Source organism: Thermobia domestica, chromosome 12 (genome assembly GCF_964235325.1).
Source record: "Thermobia domestica chromosome 12, izTheDome1.hap1.1, whole genome shotgun sequence".
NCBI classification, from domain to species: Eukaryota; Metazoa; Arthropoda; class Insecta; order Zygentoma; family Lepismatidae; genus Thermobia; species Thermobia domestica.
In genome coordinates this window covers 37,101,382-37,123,903 of record NC_137465.1, presented here as the reverse complement: position 1 = coordinate 37,123,903, position 22,522 = coordinate 37,101,382, and positions in this window count along the sequence as shown.

The following is a 22,522-nucleotide window of genomic DNA, read 5'->3' as shown; positions in this document are numbered from 1 at the left end:
TTTTGGTCTCAGGATTTGGTCCTCCAATAATTTTAGTCTACTTTCTTCAATCAGAGTAAGCAACCACGTTTCACAACCATACAAAACAACAGGCATGATTATCGTTTTATATATTTTAAGCTTCAAATTCCTCGACATAATTAGCTAGAACAAAAGATTTCGAACAAATTCCCTTCTTTAGTCGACATTAAATTTCTTCATGAATATATTTATGTTTGTTAATACTTATCCTAGATATTTGAAAGTATCCAGTTCATCAAAAGTATAATTTGATGTTTTGACGCATCCATAATTCATAGTACTACGATCTATACGTACGTCCATGTATTTTTGTTTTCTCTACATTTACTTCTAAACCCATGTCCCTGCAAGCGTTTAATAAGACCTCTGCATTTCTTTCAGCTGTTTTCCTATCATTCCTTATTATATTTACATCATCAGCATACGCCAAAACCTATTGAATACCATTCAACTCTAGGCAATGTTTGCTTTCATTTTCCTTATAGCTTACTCCTGAAAAAAGTTAAATAGTAATAGTGACAAAACATCTCCTTGTTTCAGACCATTCTCGACGTAAACGCTCGTGGATTTTCAACTCGTACTTTACTTTGGGATTCATTTCAATGTATAGGCCTATTAATCAATATAACTTGTTTTTTCGGTATGCCAAATTCTATAACAAAATGATATTAGTAAATATACATCCTGATGTGTAAATTTCTAGAAAATAGCAACAAAAAAAAAAAAAAAAAAAAAAAGAAAGAAAAGAAAAAAAGAAAAAGAAAAGAAAAGAAAACTGTATAAATGTGAATATTGGTACTATAAAAATCACACTATACCTGTTAAAATTAAATTTATACTAAGATATATCCTCATCGGTATCTTTATTACCACATTATCTACTAGCAATACAACATTCTACAGTATAGTTCATGAGATATATCCCAAAATTATGAATATTTCTTCAATTTTTAGGTTAACTATAATAATGTACAGGTTCCACTAAACGACAAAGATATAGTATTTCCTCAATTTTTAGGTTAACTATAGTATTGTACAGTCAGCAACAAAAGTTCTTTCCGTTTGATGAAATTAGTTTCGTAAATTATTTCAAAATGGAAGTACAATGTAAGAGCACTTTTCAGTAAACTAAAAAGAACCTGTACGTTGTTTCAAGCCATACCATCATTATTCTCAAAAATAAATTGTACCAAACTGAAATAATTTTTGTTGATGAATGAACAAGAATGTATATATCAATCTATAGAATGCATTCTGCTGAAGAAAATAAGATGCTTGAGGATACATTCTTATGTGCAATTTTCGAAAAAAAAACAACCCAAAAGGCAAGTATTGATTGCATCTAAAGTGAGTCGTTCATTTGTAATAATAATCAATTGTTTTTTATTCTATTGGGACAAATTATTTATGTGCATAGATCAGATACACTGAGAAAATTTCGTTATCCAGACAGCGGTACATTATGCAAATATACAGAATAGGTATGCTTACTACGGGAATCTGTACGGAACATTCGTCATCCATACACCACATACGAATTGTCTTTTTCCGGTTACATGTTAAATCATGCCTTTGCAGGATGTATGACATCTAACAGTCTTCCGTATACTACATACGTAAACCTATATTATATACGTCATCTATACGTTTTATATGTCCATCTGTATGTGAGATCCTTACCGCGTATATACAGTTGTTTCTTTCATGCGGAAAGTACGTATAAATGGAACACTTATACGGTCAGTATTATAAAACGTAAACGTTTGCTACAGTATGATACATAGGGTTGTACGTTAAGTCCAAAAACAACAGGATTTACGCATGTAACCAACGATTTTACGTACGTCATATAATATTTTCTCTCTGTAGAAAATAGTGGCATCACTCTTCTCACGTCAAAGTGCTCTGTCTCAGCACTAAAAAAAAAAAAAATTGTAGTTGATAAGAAAATGTGAGACGATAAAATATGGGGATGGATAACGACTGTTATTGAGTCAAAAGGAGTAGAGCTGTGAAATAGAGGAGAAAAATGAAAGCGCCAAAAATATATTTCGGAAAAGACTTGCTTAAATTAATGTTAAAGTGGTACCTGGGCGCAATGTATAACAATGGTTTATTTTAAAGGTATTTTCTGACGACCTGTTCGCCAAAATGAAGTAACCACTTCCCGGGAAGCACGATGACAGTTGAGGAGCCATTATCTGTGTGATATAGCGATCTCTGTGGGAGATCGACAAGTATTGACACCTGGCGATGTTACCCTTCATACATGTGGCAGAAGGTAATAGAAAAGGGAGCGATTACTTTGAAGGAATGTAACAAGGGAATAAAGTCAGAATAATATTACCTTTTGTCCAACCCTCGTATTTCCTACTGCTAAAATACACTGGTAACTAGAGTATTGTAGTTATTGTTGACGATGCGTAATGATAAATATAGGTGACAAATAATGATCATCTTTTAAGAATAACACACTTATACCTATCACTATCTCATATGTGCTAACAGGTCTGCACATGTTACTTCTAATGATTATAGTTCTGTCATAATTGAAGGAAGCCAAGCTTTCTTTTCTCATATAGCCCTGTACTGACAGGGACGATAAAACAGAAAATCAAATCTTTAGAGGGTAGAAATCGTGTGTGCACTTCATGACGTCATGACTTCTGGGCATTCAAATCGCTGCATTATATAGAATGTCTTCAAAGCAAGAATCAGTTTATTCAATATCATATTGTTTGCATTATTTACAGAAGTCCTCCTTTATGGTCTATTGACTAATGTGCCTGCCATTTGAGCACGAGAACGCGAATACTATAAATGATACGTGATCTTCCAACGTACCATACTACCTCTGATGTATCTTTAAACTGAACACTAGAAAAATAAAACATTGCTTCAACATCCTTAAGGCGATTCTTCTACACCAAATTGCAGAGGCGGATCAACAAAGTAAAAACTGGGGGGGGGGAGGGGCAGCCAGAACCCAGACTATCCATGAGTTTACTATAAATTTTGAAAAATATATACAATACCTTAAATTACATTAATTATACAAAACACTGGGGTCCTAGGCCCCCGGCCCCGCATTAGATCCGCAAATGGAAAATTGGGAAAACTGTGTCCCAAATATGTATTATCTCAAAAATATGTCCTGGCTGAATATAGGTTGAAGCACTGCGTTACATCGAGCACTTTCAAAAGATTTTGGAAACACTATTAAGTTACTTTTTTATGTAACCTGAACATTCCAGGAACACACAGTAATAAACTTTTGCTGATCAGGGTTATGTGTATTGATCTGTGGTTTTTATATAGCCGAGTGATTTAACAAATGTGTGAATGTCTTCATTCACATACCATCTGTAAGTATTAAACTAACTAACTAACATTATGGCTTATGGAACCCGCCGGAGGTTCAGTGGCGCGTTCACAAAAGCTCTCCACTGACTCTATCCTTAGCCAATTGGATCCAGTTTCTACTTTGTATTTCTATCTCTGCGAGATCCATCTTAATAGTGTCTTCCCATCTGCGCTTAGGTCTTCCTAATAGTCGTTTTCCGATTAGTCTTCCATTCAAGACTTTGAAAACGTTCCTACTTTCTTCAATCATAGCAACATGACCAGCCCACTTAAGCCTTCTAGACTTAATGACCCTAACAATGTTTGGAAAACCGTATAAATTATGTAGTTCCTCGTTATGAAGTTTCCGTCATTACCCATTCCCGTTCCTCTTGGGTCCGAATATCCGTTTCAGGATCTTGTTCTCAAATACTTTCAGTGTATGTTCTTCTCTCAGAGTAAGCGACCATGTTTCGCAACCATACAGAACAACAGGCATGAGTAAGTATTACATTACATAAATACGAGCAACACGTAAGTGTGCTTTCTTAAAGTGCTCTTTAAATTTAATTAGTGCCACTCAATTCTCGTTGTATTCTTTTCCATAGAAGACAGTTAAAGAGTTGAACTTAGGAAATCGAAATACTAAAATATTATATTTAGTACTGTTTGCATTAACAATGAAATTCTGCAATGTTTGGATTCTTTGTTTTGTGGTGGACAAACACCGAGTGTGTGGGTCTCCTCTGAGGTTTCCCGCTTCTTCCCACTTTCTTCATTCCACGATTTCATTTATTTCTCATCGTCACCGTTTCCTTTAGCTTAGCCAGCATAATCGTGGAACGTAAAACTCAAAGATTTCATTTCATGTGATTAACTTTTAATCCGCATGCATACAACACTCTCAAATAACACGAAATTTTATTAAATTATTATTATTATTATTTACTTTATCGTACGTTCACATCATAGGGAAACTTTAATTACATTTTGAACACACGTAAGGCGGTTTCTATCATACTAACAAATGTAATGATGCATTCTAGACACTTTTTTTATTCAGTGGTAGAACATTTCAAGTTATGTTTGGGAAGGATTAAACAGTGACCAAAATTAGTTAGTATAAAAAAATGTCGAACTAACTAACTAACTCTACGGTTCAATGCCGCAACTCGAAGGTTCAATGCCGCATGATCAAAAACTCTCCATTAAATTCTGTCCTTAGCCAACTGCATCCAGCTTCTTGTTTGTATTTCTATTTCTTCGAGATCAATCTCAATATTGTCTTCTTATCTGCTTCTACACTGTAAAAAATAAAACACCATTTAAACACTTTTAGTACAACTGTTGAAAAGAAAATTGATGAAATAGTGTTTATCAAGTGTCCTTCGCGTGTCCAAAAGCATTCATTCTCCGAAAACAATATCAAGTATGACATATGTAAAATACTACTTCTCAACAAAACAGTTCGAAAACAAATTGATAACATTCATTTTGCACATTTTGTACATGCAGCTGGGACACGTTTGGTGAACACAGTATCTAAAAGGGGTGAATATGTGTCATCTGGAAGTGTTCGAAGAATGTCGGTAATGTGTACAGTGTCAAACTGTGTCTAAAAGTGGTTTCTGTATTTTTTGCAGTGTAGGTCATTTTCCGATTGGATTTTCAGTTACATCTATGTAAGCTTTCCTACTTTCTTCTATTCTGGCTACATGAATTGCTCCTAGAGATTTGATGACCCTAACTATACCTGGTAAAGGGTATAAATTATTCACTTCCTCGTTATGAATTTTTCACCATTCACAAAATCCTTTTCGGTATGAATACTCATCTTAGGAGTTTATTCTCAAGTATTTTCAGTCTGCGTTCTTCCCTCAGAATAAGTAATCATGTTTCGCAACAACAAGCATGATTATCGATTTATACATGATTAAGCTTCAAATTTCTCGACCGAATTAGCGGTGATAAAAGATTTTGAAATGAATAATAACACGAATTTCCTGCTTACGGTCGATATTTCTTCTTGGATATTGTTTTGCTGTGTAAGCATTCTTACTAGCCCTTTCAGACACAAAAGTTTACCCATTGCTTAAAAGAATCTGAAACGTTAGGTATTGTATTTACTATCATACAGGTATTGTATTTACCGGTAATCATATTGGTACTTCCTTAGCAATTCATCGACATTCTTTTACTAAATAGAATTGTTAATTGTCCCAAAGCAGAATCAAGCAAACCAAGTTACGGTATTTTTATTGGCACGGGGAACTCATTTTCGATTTCTTTTCAACTCACTGTCGATGAAGAATAATTCGGTTAAATGAACGTCGTAAGAGGTATCGGCTTATCCAGGTTGTTTTATTGGACGAGGTCCCAGGTTCGGGATTCTGATGTGAGATCATCAAACGCATTATACCATTCTCATCCCATCTAATCTCCCTGCTGAAAGAGGACTAAATATACATGTACTATTCGAGGATATAAGGTAAACGCACCGGAGTTCGACAGGTTAAGGACCTTTTTCAAAATCAATTGCCTATTGTGGCCATAATATTGGTCGGTGTTGGACCATTATTTTTTCTTGAAATGTGCAGTCTCTACTAATACTAAAATTCACTTCAAGGCTCAAATGCTAATGTAAAAATTTTTTATGAAACTGGAACTCGCCAATCGAACCCGAAGTCGACACACTTCATCTGGTTTCGACAGCTGTGGTATCTGAATTCGACACCTTCAATTATATCCATGTAAAACATTAAGTCTGCATTATTATTAGTAGTAATCTCTTCTCAGCTTCAAATATTGTTTTATTATTATGCAGAAATTATCAGACGGGCTAAAGAACACAACTTAAATTTTCTGAACTGAGTAGTTACTTCGATGATCCTCAATTCGACATGCAGGAACCTGATTTCGACATTCCATATCAAACTGAGGTTACAACTATCGGAGAATTATGCAACAAATAGCTTTATGAAAGACTTTGAACATACTTGTACGTTTAGATATTCAGTTAAAATTATATTTGCACTACTGAGCATGAATTCGACAACCTTGTCGAAATCCGGTTCACGTTACAAATAAAGGCTCGTGTTTTCGAGTTCATGTTACATCACAACCTTTATGCTCACAGAAGAAAACAAAACGCACTAATTGAAACTCCTTTACAACATTAAAGTACCACTATTTGCTTGAAGCAAACCTAACTTTAATAAAAGTTTTACGAAAATAACCTGTCGTCTTATGATTTTCTTAAGATTATGTGTTTTTTTTTTCGAAGAGTGTATCACACACATAACAATGTACTTGTTTTCTCCATGCGTATGACTCATCTACTGTAGCCGCACTTTTGGCACGAGAAAAGACACTCCCATAATGTTGCCACTTCTATTCACGATCGCAGGGATGACATCTTACGCTTATTTCACAACATTTAAGCACAGGTATGTCGAATTCGGGTGCCTGTCGAATTCAGGCGCGTTTACCTTACCGGTAGCTGACGATGATGTGTCAATTAAAATACATGTATATGCATTTAAAAACAAAAACGTTTCAGACTACAAATTATCACACACATAAAGTATACATTCTACTGAATGATTTATAATACAATTAATGACTTTGGGATCAATTATACGTCGATAAATTTGCTTTTAAGTATAGTGGGTATTTTATAATAATATCACCCTTTTCATAAATAGACGAAACGGATATTGTGAAATGTTTTTCTCAAAAAAGAAGTTGAAGATGCATTTTACCCTTATATTTCCACTTCATTCGTGAAAAAAGTAATAAAACTAGCATTATGACGAAATTAACTAAATAAAAAAAGTTCTACCAACCAGGAAGAGAACCTAAAAAGTTTATTATTTTTCTCTTCTGCTGCGTTGATTATAACAAATAAGATACAAAACGACCATCACCAGAGAAGGAGGAGAATAGGATCGTTAATGAAAATTAAGTACTGTTACAGAATGATTTTATGAATATCTACAGAAAAAGAACAAAAATGCAAACAATGACACTGCGCTTTTTTTCCTCTTTTTTAACTTGTTTGTAGCACATTTAGTGTCACGTTGTTGTTTGTGAACACAATATATAGAGTTACTGTGACACCACCCAAAACATTTTCGGCAACATCATTTTTCTTTCCTTTTCTTTAGTCTATTTTAAATGGTTGGGGGGTCTCTTCCTTCCCTCCCCGAAAATGTCCTTTTTATGTGTACAGAAAACGAATTAGTCCTAAAACAAACTTTTGATGGGTTGTGCTTCGATAGTTTACAGTTTAACGTGGTCGTAACACTGCTAATGGCTCATTTAAAGCCGAATTTCGTTCTGGATAAAGCTACACTGAAAAAAATGATCCCCTCCACCCAGGGATCTGTCTTTTACATGGAGAATCGTTAAGCTTAATGAGACTTCCTGAAGGATTGGAGAGGGGTTCACAACGAATTTTCAAAAAGAATTTTTAACGTTTCAGTTATAATTGACGGTTTGGTTATGATGTTGAATTTATGTTTGTGTCGTCTCAACGTTCTTATAGTGTTATAGAGCTCCCTTCCTTCTCCTCGACCCTTTTTGCTCTTTTGATAAGTTTATTACATTACAATATTGTTCATAAACTGCATGGAGTTCCATCACTTAGAGGATCATATTGTCTACTTAGTGACTCTTCAAAAGCTTATCTCTTTTATCTCTTATTCAAGAAACATTATCTGATTATATTCACATGACAATATGTACACTAATTTCTCAAAAATTATATTTATCCTTGAGTCACAATTATATTATTATCTTTACATAACATTAGATACACAAGCTTTCATGAAATCATATTTACCCTGAGTTACAAATTATATTATTATCTTTGCATGGCATTAGATACATAAGCTTTTGTAAAACCACATTTACCCTGAGTCACAAATTATATTATTATCTTTACACGACATTAGATACATAAGCTTTTGTAAGATCATATTTGCCCTGAGTCGCAATTATATTATTATCTTTAGATGACATTTGACATACAAGCTTTCATGAAATCATATTTACCCTGAGTTACAAATTATATTATTATCTTTACATGTCATTTGATACACACGCTTTTATAAAATCATATTTACCCTGAGTTACAAATTATATTAATATTTTTACATGACATTAGATACACAAGCTTTTGTAAAATCATACTTACCCTGAGTTACAAATCATATTATTATCTTTACATGTCATTTGATACACAAGCTTTTGTAAAATCATACCCTGAGTTACAAATCATATTATTATCTTTACATGACATTTGATACACAAGCTTTTGTAAAATCATATTTACCCTGAGTTACAAATCATATTATTATCTTTACATGTTATTTGATACACAAGCTTTTGTAAAATCATAATTATCCTGAGTTACAAATCATATTATTATCTTTACATGATATTTGATACACAAGCTTTTGTAAAATCATATTTACCCTTGAGATCATAATTATCTGGATAGTTCCATATGTCACACTAACTTTTTTAGTGGATTATTTATCCTTAAGTCACAATTTTCTGATTATTTTTACACGGCATTAGATACACAAGCTTTTTTTTTTTTTTTAAATCATAGATATCCTTCAGGTACAATTGGGTTACAATGCATATTCAGAATTGCCAGAATAAGTGTAATCTTCATCCCTGAAGGTCTATACAAACAAAAAGTTATATAATTATATGATTTCTAGTTCTAACCTAATAGCCATAAAATAAAATCAGTAATAGGTAGAAAGAAGACTTTTTATTTATTTATTTATTAGGATTACGTAACTTGGTCTTATAAGATTCAAGTGTCGTCCATCTACACTTTAAATCATGAACGGAAGCAAATTATAGACTTTTTTTTTAAATATAGCTAGAGCATTAATCTCAACCAAGTTCGTTAATAGAGTCAACCCGTTAAGGTTTTCACGAGTAATAATTATTTCAAAGTAGCCACCCTGGCAGCAAGAAAGCTTCCGACCAGATGGCGCATGCTTGCCTTTCAGCTTTCTACGCTTGTACTTGAAACGCATGCATTCACATAATCTGCCTTTTGTCATCCTTGCGAGCGATGCTTTAGATCCTTTGCAAAGCGCCATAGCATCACTGACCGTTCATTGGCTATTGACTTGACCTGACTTATAAAACGCTTGCGTCAAGCTTAAATGGAACACTAAATGTAAGGTTGCGTTCATGTAACTTCATTACTAAAGCTAGCTTGCAAAATGCTTGCACGTTTTCCAATCAAGCTGGATGCAAGCTTGGCCGACTTGCAATTCAAGCTCACAGCAAGCGTTTTTGCAAATTGTCTCTGCTACTAGAGCATGTTTGTATCATATTTTCTATTTTTAAAAATAAAGAGTGTATAATTGTAAAATGGTAGAAGTTACACCATCGCGCCATTAGATGGCAGCAAACAACCTTCAGTGGTTGACACCTACTGGTCGAAATTGGAACTTCCTGTGATTATCTTTACTGTTTTTTTAAGGAATTTATTTATTTATATGGATACCTTATTCTTCTTTAGAGGATGGTAATAAGTAGAGTATTATCAAATGAATTCAGAACTTTGAAAACTGAGACTAAATACATATCCGACATCTTCATTTCCTATCACTTGCGGTTTACAAATCTCCATTGCTCGGAGGCAGTGTCGAATTTAGTTTTGATGGGGCCCTAAGCCATTGAAAGGGGCCCTTTATACGTCAAGCTTTCTTTTTCAGCTACAAAATACCGCTTTTTTGGTTTGAATATACGCTATATACTAATTTATGTACCTAATGGATATATGAATGAAAAAAGGCCCATTACAAAAAGGGCTGGGAAACGGGTGCTCCATTCTAAGCGGGGGGTGAATAATAGGGGCTTCATTACAAATGGGGCTGAAAAGCCTAGTGCATAACAATACAAAACATCATTGTTGTATGTGCATTTTATCTTATTTGCTTTTTCTTTTCCTTTGAAAATTACATTACAATCAGATTTTTCTTTAATTTTGGGGGAGCCTCCAAGCGAGTGGGACCCTAATTAATAGCATGTTTAGCTTATACGTTATTGCGGCACTGCCTTGAGGTCTGCTGTAGTTTCACAATCTGAAACGAATGATGATGAAAGATTTGATTTTTAGTTTAGCATCTCTTTCAGCAATAAGCCTATATGAGGCGTGGACTTACAGCTAAACGTGGCATCCGAACAACACGAATTCCGCCGGGAATCGAACCCGGACTTCATACACGGTTTGTGATAGAAATAATTGGTGAAATCAGAATAGGAGGAAACAGGAGTACGGCGAGAAGACTCAGGAACACTATTGTTTACTATACATTTAGTTGCCCGGAGATCGAACCAGGAACCAAACAAAAGCGCTCTACCGCTGAGCCACCGTGCCTCCAATATACTCGTAAAAGAAAGATCAACAGAAAACACAATTTTATGTACTTATTTCTGGAGTTGTTAGAAGCTTAAAAAGAAAAACAAATAATTTGACGAAAAACATTCTCATTGTGTCCATTGAAGTAACGGTCCAAAAACACAAAAAACGAATAACCAAAACAGAAGCATGAGATAAGAATTTGGTAACGTAATTTCTAGTACATTAAGGTCTAAGATAGACAAGAAACGTCGAAATATAGAACTAATGGGCCAATCTCTAGTATAGTAAGCTTTGAAGACAAGACTTTTGAAAGAACTTTAAGAAAAGAAAATTGGAAATATCTAAAGAATTTGAGTAATTAGGTAATCATTACTGAATTGGATGAGGATTCAATGAAATTATTTAATTTTGTGTCGCGATGCATCCAAATTCTGTGAATAGGGGAATAGAACGAATTCTAAAGTAGTTAGTTTAGTTATTTATTTTATTAAGATATTTTTCAAAAAAAAAAAATATTAAGCTATTCACAACAAACATTTTTACAGCAGAGTAAAGCCATTATTGTCCGCGGAATTGGGTTGGCAGCGGCACCGGATAATCGCGGATAACCGGAAAAAGAAGACTAAAAATGACGTACAAACACGAACAAATATTTCAGTGTAAAAACTATGTTTTATTGTACAAAAAACACAATAACATTTTTCAAATGTGTACAGTACAGAAGAAATCTTGGCTCTAAGTTACAAATGTTGATTTTTATAATACAATTTATTTTTGTATTTTAAGACACAGAGTACTTATTTGTTTGTAGAGTGTCAGTCCGCAGCGACTACTTATGAAAAATAATTGAGAGCTACTGCAACAAGTTTTTTTTTTTTTCTGGCACTCGCGGATAAGTCGTACCGAGTATCATCCGCTCATGGATAGTCGGGGCCTTACTGTATAGCTATACGATGGTAATGATTCTTTTTTTTTCTTTTTTGAAAGAAAGTAGTAATTATTTCATAGAACTAAAATAACATCACAGTTGGTAGCATGTTTTGCATGATTCGAACCGGATATCTTCTGATTCACAGCGAAATCTCCCACTATGAACAGTTTTTCATTCACAGTTCAGCTGTTAGTTAAATAAATTCGAAGTTAATCAAGCAAAAGTTTCATGAAAGTGTACCGAATACACAGAACCGGAACGATCTGTAATATGATTATGTCCTTAACACTGGTTTAATGGTAAAAGGGTGCTCGTTTGGTACATAGGGTCCAATGTTCGATTTCCAGCGGAAGAACATTAGAATTGAACGTGTTACGGAGGTACGAATTCGATTTTAAACCGCAGGTTCACGTCACATATAGTCTCTGTACTGATAAGATAATACTAAACTTTACTAACGCAACATGATTAATTAGTTTTGTTATTAGTTTAATATTTATATCTTCTTGCTGAATCTATTTTCACGAATTCATAAAATTATGGAAATGTGTCACAGATTACGTTTCAGTTTATGAAGAAAAAAAGGAAAGCAGAAAGGAGACTTCATGAGGAAAGAAAAGAAAATTTTATGTCCATTAAAGGAAAACAGAAATCGTTAATGCAACCTAATACCGTGACTTGGAGGAATATCCGAAAGATCTTCCCTTGACGCATCAAATTCGTTGCAAGTAAAGAAGGGGAAGGTGCTATATGGCTATGCATTCCGATTACCAGCAGCTCTTCCTGTGAAAAGAAAGTGATAGCATAGAGGGAGAGAAATGGGTCGTGAAAGAATAACAATTTCCCGTTTACGACCTTCAACAGCTATAAAAACATTGGACGGAGTCCCTGAAAGGCCCTCGCAATTATTGAAGGTGCAGGCTATCAATCGAAGTGGTTAGTGTCCTCCTCATTCACAGTAGTTTCCTGTTTCTATTACCAGGCGTTGGTCATCTGCACGAAAGAGTATTGGGTTAGGTCATTCATTTTGTCCATACTTTCAAGCCATTTTTGTACACAGACGTTATCCATGGTATTTCTGGAAAAAATACATTAGCAACCATTCACATATTCGTAACGAAATTTTTGAGCAATTTTTATCCCTTCTTCTCCGTGTCACACTTCGCAACACACGGCCGAACCCATTTTCCCTTTCCCTTGTCTCCTAACTCTTTTGGAAGTTTGTTTTTCTACCAATTTAGATTATTTTGGGGTTCTTACAATGGCAGAACATTTCATTGCAAAACGTTTCTGTTCTCAATAAATTTGATATGTGTTTTTCACCAACAAATCAAAGTATTAGAGAATGATAGTACCGTAATAATATTTTAACACCATAAGACTGTTACTGTTTATTCAACCAGTCTTAATTATACAAAATTGCATATTGTCGTTTTCCCAAAGAGATCGCACCCGTTCTTTTAAATCATCGATGATTGGTAAGAAGGAAGTAATACAGAAAGATGCAAGTGAAGGAGGAACTAAAGAAATAACATCGACCTCTTCTGCCGGGATCCAGGATGTTTCCTGTATTTGAAGTTCGGCAGTGCCGACAGTGCAAATAAATTCTCTTCCTCGTCAACCACAGATTCAAAGTAACTGCATCTCGTTTGTGAACAAGTTTTCGAGCATCTTGTTTGGAGTTTTACCTTTTAAATTCTTCTTGTCCCAAATCAGTGTCAGAATACGAATAAACTCGATTTGCTAAGAAAAATGTAAATCCAAAAATTCTGTGTGAGATTAACATCCGATCAATTTGGTTTTTAATATATTATTTTGCTCACCAAATCATGTATCGTTCCGTCTTGGAAAATATTATTTCACGTAAAAGAGTTTCTTCTATTTCACATAGCAAACTCTTTAGAAGAACAGAGTAGGTAATGATTCAAATCAAAAATTTAGAAACATATTCTCAGAAATAACGATACGAGTCGGAACGTGAGTGAATTTTTAAGCGGTGGCTGCAATCGCTAACAACTAACTCCAGAAAAGCCTAGTATGTCGTAAATGCAATGCGGCGATAGCCACAAAACGAAATTATATTCTATTATAAAAGACACAAGGTTCGTCAAAAGTTATGCTGGAGTCTGGTAGAGTCTTCGAATCCCTTCTGCATGATTAATTTTACATAGGTTGTATGTTCACAATTTACCAAAACAATAGAAATATTTATTTCTAAAAAAGTGAAAAACATTTTTAAATGCTTATAAATCTTAGAATAAGGATAAAAAATACAACAAAAACATACGTTACGTAACGCAAGCCGAACCTCTCCTCCCTTGCCGCGTTACGTAATATGTGGACGAACATTTATGAGAAATAGTAGCTCTCAAACAGATGGCTATACCTAGGTAGATACAAAAAAAAATTTAGAACTATTAAACATAAGTGACATAAGTGACATCACACTTCGTAATACAAGTACTAATCGAGATGGTTGGGAACCGCTAATTGGAAAAAAGTGAAAAATACGCTGGACCATTTTATTGTTAAATTTATCTTGACGAATCAGGAGTTTTCTTGCTGTTTCTTATCCAACTGTTCCAATCTCTCATTTACAATACCAATGTTCCTTCTCTGTCAAGGGTTGTGTTAGCAATCGCCAAAGTGACCAATCAGAACGTAGGGCAACGTTGGCAATGAGTTTGGATACCGTTTCCCATTCTAGAGGCTACATGGGGATAATACAGGATGGCGCACGAAATGATCCACCATTTTTATTTTATTTTTTTATTTATTTATTTTTTGTTTTTTTATCGTTTCAGGGGAACAAGAAATCGCAGTGTACACTTTTACAGCAGTAGCAGTACAGTTTGGAGAAACAGTTGAAGAAGAAATTGCCACCTAACTCACCTGCCGCTGCTAGAGGGCTAGCTTTCAAGATGGCTGACAAGAGCAGACTGACCACAGAACAGCGCTCAACAATCGTTCCATAAATCAAAAAGTGTTATTGCTGCTCAAAGACGGTTTCGAGAGAGGTTTAATACCCGATGGGCTCCCTCGAACAAAACCATCCACAAACTGTATGAAAACGTTCAGAGGGAAGGAACAATATTGGAGCCGAAGCGTCCTCGACAGAAGCCTGTGTGTTCATCTCAAAATATTGAAACTGTTCGAGTTGCAATGCAGAGGAGTTCCGGGAAGTCGACAAGAAAGGCAGCAGTGCAACTTGGCATATCAAGACGTTCGGTTCAACGAATTATGAAGAGTGACCTCCATTTTTATCCATACAAGATGACCGTTGTGCAGCGACTCACAAATGATCACAACCAGCAGAGATTAGTGTTCGCGCAATGAGCAGAGGGTAAGCAACGAATCCTTCACAACGTTTGGTTTTCTGATGAGGCACATCTACATTTGGACGGAGTGGTCAACAAACAAAATGTGCGCTTTGGGGGCAATGAAAATCCACGGTTGATTCATGAAAAACAACACCACGCTCCCAGGATTACAGTGTGGGTTGCGATTTCCAGTCATGGACTGATTGGGCCATTCTTCTTCGAAGAAACAGTGAACAATGAGCGGTACTTGACTATGCTCCGGAATAACTTTGTTTCGCAGTTGCTTGGTACTGATTTGCCCATGAACACGCAGTGGTTCATGCAAGATGGAGCCAAACCGCACACTGCGAATGTTGTCTTGGGTTTCCTACACGAAATTTCTCACATGAGCGTTATTTCTGATCGGTTTCCAGTCCGGTTTCATGCTGGACAATCTTGGCCACCTCATAGTCCTGATCTTAACCCATGTGATTACTTCCTGTCGTGGTATTTGAAGGAAGAGATTTTTCCGTAACATCCCAACAATTTGCTAGAGCTCAGACGACTTCTTGTTCAGGCTTGCACTAAAATTGATTGAAACATGTGTCGTCGAGTAGTGAATTACCGCAGTGTTCGATTAAATCAGTTCATATGAACAATGGCTGTCACATTGAACATGTTTTGAATTAGAACGTTTCTGCACAGTACACTCTTTTTTGTGACGTGCATTTTTTCTGTTCTGATTGTGAATAAAGCTTTTATTTAAAAAGAAAATGGTAGACCATTTCGTGCGCCACTCTGTACCTCCTTAACCGCTGTACTGTTACCGTTCTTACCTTTGGTATGGAAAACACTAGCTTGATTCTATAATTAGCTGTTCGAACCCAGTATAAAGAGTTTGTTTCTTTATAGTCAATGATAAAAACACATTGCTAGAACTCTAGTATTATAGTAAAAAAAAATATACGCAATTGTCTATTGTTCGGAACATTTTTTAAATTAAAAAATATATAGAGGAAATGATCCGTTCTTGCTCCTATTGCATACATTTTATTCCGCAAAATAAATGAATAAAATCTACTTGTTAATGAGTTAATAACATTATGCTTCATACTCTAGCAAGGAAAACATCTATGACACTATAAAATAAATAATTTTGCGAAACACTAATGTGTATACAGCACACATAAAATCTTATTGCTAAATTCAATCTGCTATCTCATAGCTGATAAGTGAAATTTTGTTAAGAGCAGGCCACAGATGTTTCTCGACTAACGCGTACGTAACTGTTTACTTTAATTCTATCTTAGGAATGCTGTCTCATCATTCTACACTTTTGTTTCATCTCGTATTAAAGTCTTGACTGGAAGACCCATCGGTAAACGACCATTAGGAAGACCCAGGCGCAGATGGGAGGACAATATTAAGAGAGATCTCTCAGAGATAGAAATACAAAGTAGAAACTGGATGCAATTAGTTAAGGATAGTAGAAGTCAGTGGAGAGCTTTTGTGAACGCAGCATTGAACCTCCGGGTTCCGTAGGCCATAGACTTGGTTAGTTAGTTATTAAAACATGTCATTTCTTGTTACCTTTATTTTTTGATACATGTAAATTGTGAAGCAGATGTCTGGTAATCACTGAAAACACACCAACATAACAGTGATTGTTCCCCACTCATATGACCTAGTTTCAAGCACCCCAAACAATAAGATAAGGGCACACTGCTATATATATGGAGAAAAGTATTTCTTGTACACTTCAGGGATAAAAGTGAGGATCACTAGGGGGGGGTGTCATGCCCTACTTCCAAAAAATATCTATGGTGTCTCTCCACTTCTTAAAACAATTACAATGAACAAAGATAGACACAGGGGAGGCGTGACGTCATGCGTCCCCCTACCTTTTCAGAACCACTTTTACCCCTGGTACACCTATACATAAAAGTTCCTTTTCGGTCCCATCAAATCATACTAGCTGAGTATATGAAAATTTCTTCGGAGTTCCGCAAGTAAACAGTCTAATAATCTATAAAAACAAAACTGTCTTCCAAATTAGGCTTTCTACATGAAAATTTTCATACTGTAAGTGTTCCGTTCAAAAGGGAAGAACATTTGTAGATAATTCTACAGCATCATTTTAAAAAGGCAGAAAAGGTCTGTCAATCAATTTAAGTTAGCCACTGAAACTAAAAACAATGTACAAAACTACGCGCAAAATTAACACTGAGTTCTACTTTTAAGATAGTTGCACCAATGTTAAAATTGCTAATATGTCATATGATCTTTTTGGACATGATAGTGATGCTAATTGATATTGAATTCGTGAATTACCTTCTCCATGCTGACTTTTTCTGTTTTTACCAAAGTGAAATGATGCAAACTTTTCCCGGACTAAGTTTATCTCTATATAAAATTTAATCAAAGGCGATTCATCCATTCCGGCTTTAGGACATAAGATACAAAGCTACTTATGATTTTATTCTAGGAAAATAAAATTATAGAAAATGTTCTTGTACAAGAATTAAGCACCAATAATATAGTTGTAACCTAAAATCATTTGGAAAAGAGATTTGTGTTTCGGCCAGGGAGATGGATTGCCGTTTTTTTTTTTTTAATTTAGCCCATTATATTTAGCTGTGAGACGATATTAAGCTACCTAGATTTTGAAGTCGAATCCGAATTACTGTAATGCATTGAAATTTGAATCCTCTCTCAGCGAGAATCGAAGCCGGGAATAAGTGCACCGAAGATGTAAGCGCTAACCACTAGACCAGCCAGCGCGCTTGCTATTGATAAGGGAGAGCTCCTAAGAAGACGCGTGATAATATAAATATAAATTTTCGGGAAGTGAAGTAAGAATGGATTGGCTACGTTAGAGGAATGGATTGGTACAAGATATAGCTTGTTTATATGTTTCTGTTTCTGTGACGATGAATTTTCATCTTTATTAAGCCATAGAATGATGTATTCCACTAAACAATAATACAAAATTATACTTTTTACTTCCACATTACATTCTCTCTTCAATTAAGAGGCATTTCCAGCTTAATCTTAATTACAGATAGAACAAAATCTGTCCAGCAATTAATTTTGCTCCATTATGACTGGAGGATATAGCAGTCAAGAAACAATAGGGAGGCAAAAAATTAGTGCACATCCAACATCTGGACAAATATCATCATCCTAGCTTCTCTTCTCTAAGATCAATATTAACTCAAGACTCAGGCAATTGTTTAGGTCTCTTGTTAATTAATGTTGTGTGAGCGTATGCTTGTTAATACATCACAAGTTGAGTTTCTTGAGTTAGTGAAAACTACAAAACTAAAGATTCAACTTTAGAAATAATAAGCAAAGAGACAAAATCGACCACCTGGAAAACTGTAATTTATAAAAACAACATCACGTCAAAAAAGTAAATAAATAAATAAATAAATAAATACATGATTGACAGATAATTGTTAAAAAAAAAAAAAAAAGAGCAGCTGCGCAAATCTGTCTTCAACATTGAAGGGTACGGGTAAGACCGTTCTCATAATATTTTTTGAAGCGATGTTCAAAATATTTATGAACTTGAAAAACAATGCTGTGGAGGATCAGGAAAACAGAGTTGTCTTCAACATTTAGAGGCTGGCAGATTTGAGGCATGTTCTGGGGGAACATCAATTTCATCTCACTTTCTTTTGTGGTAATCGGACACAAATCACCACATTTCAAATAAGATTATTGGAAGGTACAGTTCCCCCAGTTCCAAGATTGGAAAGAACATGTCTCCCTCATCTTCTCGGGATTTGCGCCAGTGAACAAATGCAAGAAAACATCGTAATTTCTATGTAGATTAACAAATTGTGCATATTAAGTTTTACATTTTCACACTTCAAAATTTTATATTTTTACATTTTGCTTTTGAGTATTTTACATTTAAAAATACTGAAAAAAGTATAAAAGTATAAAATTTTACATAGTCAATTTTCTCTACTAACAAAATGCAGAACACGCGTTTTCAAAAAAAAAAAAAAAAAAAAAAACTAATGTGCTGAAGTCAAAAAGCTAAAAAAAAAAAAAAATTGATTTTAAATAAAATGCTTGACACATAACAAGAGAAAGGCATGTGTATACATAACAAATTGTGTATGTTCAAATTATCAGTATAGTGTTTCGTGAAAAACTAAAAAAAGCTATTAAAATGTATTTTAAAAATTTATATTGTAAATTTCAATACTTATAATAAAATGTAGAAAGCCTTTGTGAAAACTGAAATGTGCCAAATGGTACGAAAATTAACGAATTTAAATCATTTTTTCTATGAGATAAAATGGTAAAAGTAAGAACACATAATCGCGGCACGTATGCCTCGATGGTCAGAACAGTAATCTCTCGCACGAGGGATTAATGGTCCAGTTCCAGGCCATGTGAGCTTGTGATCGATAACATTTCGTTCTTGAAATTTCTCAGAGTTTTCCAAATTCTAATCCCACTAATTTCTTTATAATCTTTCATTTCCATTAATCATTCATCTCGTTTTACCTACTGGGCAAACCTTGGTATATAAAACTATAGATGTCAAGAATAGAAAAGCAACATGGTATGTTCAATAAGTTATATACAGGGTGTTTCAAAACAACACCAACATCGTTTGGAAGGTGATTCCTCACGTCAAGATAAGACAAAAAGTACAGACCATCCTGGGTGCACAAATGCTACCATTCGGAGTTATAGGCTGCCTAAAACATAACAAATTGAAATTTCAAAATCCAATATTCCAAAACGTACCGTAGTCAGGTGAAGACTTCATTTAGAAACTAATATGTGCACTATCGAAAAATACATGTTTAAGAATCCTAAGGTACTCACGCAGCAATTTTTGCAGAGGGAGTTTGGTTACGGGCATATAACTTGAAGTACTCACCAATTACCTCTATAAAAATTGTTGCGGAAGTTCCGCAAGACTTTGAAGCATGGATATTTAAATAGAGCACATACTAGTTCCTAAGTGAAGTCTTGACTCGACTACAATAGGTCCCATAGTATTGGAGCTATGGACCTTTTAAGTTAAGTTGTTCATGTTTTCGGCAGCCTATAACTCCGAAAGCAAGCATTTGTGACCCAGGTTTGTCTATACTTTTCGTCTTATCTTTGTGTCAGGAATCTCCTCCCAAACGTTGTCTGTTGTTTTGAAACACTCTGTATATATAAAATATGTATTGTTTAAAACGACGTTGGAATTATTTAAAATTATTTTCATACAGTTTGCTTTTATAATATCAAAACAATAGTCTTTGGCAGGTGTAATTACAGAAAGTTCTTGAAATTACATAATTTTAAGCAGTGTTGAAAACTCTAAATGTATTTGCAACATGTTCAGAAGAGTTTGAGATATCAATTTGCTGTACACGATATTACTATCTTTACGTTGATTGAAAACCAACTATGAGATTGAATGAGAAACTCATCTAAGTAGTTTATAAAATAAAGGCTTCCGAAAAAAAGTCAAATTTTCCGTTCTTTGGAGTGTTGTTCCTATTCATTCGAAACCCACTATCTCATGATTATAATATTAGGGACATATGTACATTATTTGTGCAGTTCCTCGTCCATCTTAGTTAATACTGCTGTGAAGGTCACCAAAATTTCGGTATTCATGATACTGCTGTGTCCTTCATTTGGGACACTGAATAACAAATGTGATATTGTAAGTTTTCGTTTAACATGTAGATTTGAAATGTGTAATTGCCTGACATAGTGTTGGATTGGCAACACTGTGAACCTGGTGGTATTGCGGAATATGAGAAGCCATCTCTCCCTACCAAGACTTGCACGCTCCATAATTTCAACTTTTTTCTCTTTTAGTAGTGGGGGAACCCGGGACCCGGTCATTTGAAATTGATGTAAAAGTTTATATTTTGGCTTCATATTAACACTTTGGCTCCAAATGACAATTTTAGTCTGAGTGGCCAATGATCATACCTCAGGGGGCTCTCTGGGTATAGGGGCTACAGCCCCGTTTTTGGAAAAAGCAAAAACATATTGTTATTTTTGTAGCTTTGGAATTTTTCGCCTATTTTAAAGACATTTTTGGCTTCATATTAAAGTTTTGTCTCCAAATGACAATTTCAGTCCGAGTGGACAATGATCATCCCTCAGCGGAGCTGTCTAGGTGTAGAGGGCTAAAGCCCCCTTTTCGAAAAAGTCAAAAATATTAAATATTTTTCTAGCTTTTGAATTTTTCATCTATTTAGAAACATTTTTGGAAGGATTTGCATGTGAGAGTAGTTTCCAAAGTCATGTAACCGACCTAGTAGAGCCAGACAGAACCCAGACTATGATAGGTATATCATGAGTTTACTATGAATTTACACAATATATATATATATATATATATATATATATATATATATATATATATATATATATATAATAGCTTAAATTATTTTTGTCACTCAAAAAACTGGTTGGGCTTAGACCCCCCGGTCCTGGCCTAGATCCGCCGCCGCATGTTCCTATATTACTATACCAAATTTTTAGTTGTGGCAACTTCAGATATTTAAGAAAACGTCCTATGGTCCCGCTCTGAAATTTGAAGGGGTGGTCCAGCGTACCCATTAACGAAATTTAGAGAGCGTTCCAGATAGTACTTGAAGGACAATCAATTGACGTTATATGAGTAATAACATAACAAATACTTTCGGAGTATCTAGGACTCGATCGGGAAATGCATTGTCTTACTCATACAACTTCCATTTACACCGGTAATCGAATGAACGAATTAACATCTAGCTGGAAATAAAATAATTTGAAGAAGGGTGTCAATTGTTATTTTTATGAGAGCTGTTGTTATAAAGCAAAATGATCAAAATGGTTCGTTTCCAGGCCGAAATTTTACGACAGTAAATATGGACTTTAACTTAGATAAGAATCTCGTATTTGTTTTTAATGTTGCAAACTGATGAACGAAAAATTGTTACTGATTTGCTTTAACACGGGGAATATATAACGTTGTATAGCAAGAGAAATGGCTCTCGAGGTAAGTCATATCGATATTCTATTGTCACAAGCAGCAGCGAGTTTACTACACATACGAACATATGATAGTGCTTCAATTAGTGCTGAGAGTATTAGTGGTCTAAAATCTAAGTCACCGCGGTTTTCATATTTACTTTATGTTCAAATGTTTTTAATAGATAAGATTTATTGCAACAGTTGAGCCGTCTGTAAAGAAGCAGTCAATTGACATATGTACACTTTAGAAGTTATGAAAATTGTCTAAGGGCTACCAGGAATAGAGAAAGACTGACTTCTAATAGTGTATAGATTTGCATAACCGCATACAGCTTTCAGTAACATGAAAGAAAGAGAAATAACAGATACTAACGGTTGCCATTAATCAATAATGTATTTATTCTGCAAGAGGTAATTGTTTCTATATACTTAAGAGACATCTATAAAATCTAAAGCTATAAGAGTTTCTCAGAAGAAAAGTAATTAACATCCTACAAGTATCTGAATGACGATGGTGTTATCTACATGAAACAA